This window comes from Salvelinus alpinus, chromosome 2, assembly GCF_045679555.1.
Source record: "Salvelinus alpinus chromosome 2, SLU_Salpinus.1, whole genome shotgun sequence".
Lineage (NCBI taxonomy): Eukaryota > Metazoa > Chordata > Actinopteri > Salmoniformes > Salmonidae > Salvelinus > Salvelinus alpinus.
The window spans coordinates 39,709,861-39,711,638 of record NC_092087.1 but is presented as its reverse complement, the minus strand read 5'-3'; positions in this window follow the sequence as shown (position 1 = coordinate 39,711,638).

The following is a 1,778-nucleotide window of genomic DNA, read 5'->3' as shown; positions in this document are numbered from 1 at the left end:
TCCCTGAGAAGTTTTTAAGTCGTCCTCTACAACTATCTAGAATGTGCCAATCTACAGTCGAAGTCGGAAGTTTACATACACCTTAGCCAAATACATTTAAACTCAGTTTTTCACAATTCCTGACATTTAATCCTAGTAGAAATTCCCTGTCTTAGGTCAGTTAGGATCACCACTTTATTTTCAGAATGTGAAATGTCAGAATAATAGTAGAGAGAATTAATTATTTCAGCTTTTATTTCTTTCATCACATTCCCAGTGGGTCAGAAGTTTACATACACTTAATTAGTGTTTGCTAGCGTTGCCTTTAAATTGTTTAACTTGGGTCAAATGTTTTGGGTAGCCTTCCACAAGCTTCCCACAATAAGTTGGGTGAATTTTGGCCCATTCCTTCTGACAGAGCTGGTGTAACTGAGTCATGTTTGTAGGCCTCCTTGCTCGCACACACATTTTCAGTTCTGCCCACACATTTTCTACAGGATTGAGGTCAAGGCTTTGTGATGGCCACTCCAATACCTTGACTTTGTTGTCCTTTAGCCATTTTGCCACAACTTTGGAAGTATGCTTGGGGTCATTGTCCATTTGGAAGACCCATTTGCAACCAAGCTTTAACTTCCTGACTGATGTCTTGAGATGTTGCTTCAATATATCCACATCATTTTCCTGCCTCGTGATGCCATCTATTTTGTGAAGTGCACCAGTCCCTCCTGCAGCAAAGCACCCCCACAGCATGATGCTGCCACCCCGTGCTTCACGGTTGGGATGGTGTTCTTCGGCTTGCAAGCCTCCCCCTTTTTCCTCCAAACTTAACGATGGTCATTATGGCCAAACAGTTCTATTTTTGTTTCATCAGACCAGAGGACATTTCTCCAAAAAGTACAATCTTTGTCCCAATGTGCAGTTGTAAACTGTAGTCTGGCTCTTTTATGGCGGTTTTGGAGCAGTGACTTCTTCCTAGCTGAGCGGCATTTCAGGTTATGTTGATATAGGACTCATTTGACTGTGGATATAGATACTTTTGTACCTGTTTCCTTCAGCATCTTCACATGGTCCTTTGCTGTTGTTCTGGGATTGATTTGCACTTTTCATCTCTAGGAGACAGAACGTGTCTCCTTCCTGAGCGGTATGACGGCTGCCTGGTCCCATGGTGTTTATACTTGCGTACTATTGTTTGTACAGGTGAACGTGGTACCTTCAGGCATTTGGACATTGCTCCCAATGATGAACCAGACTTGTGGAGGTCTACAATTTTTTTTCTGAGGTCTTGGCTGATTTCTTTTGATTTTCCCATGATGTCAAGCAAAGAGGCACTGAGTTTGAAGGTAGGCCTTGAAATACATCCACAGGTACACCTCCAATTGACTCAAATTATGTCAATTAGCCTATCAGAAGCTTCTCAAGCCATGACATCCTTTTATGGAATTTTCCAAGCTGTTTAAAGGCACAGTCAACTTAGTGTATGTAAACCTCTAACCCACTGGAATTGTGATACGGTGAATTATAAGTGAAATAATCTGTCTATAAACAATTGTTGGAAAAATGACTTGTCATGCACAAAGTAGATGTCCTAACCGACTTGCCAAAACTATAGTTTGTTAAGAAAAATGTGTGGAGTGGTTGAAAAACGAGTTTTAATGACTCCAACCTAAGTGTATGTAAACTTCTTACTTTAACTGTATATCTAGCTAACAAATCTACCAACGTTAGCTTTAAAGTAGCCTAGCTCGAGAGCTTGCTAACATTACCTAGCTAGGTTGATACCATCATCCTGCCAGCCGCTA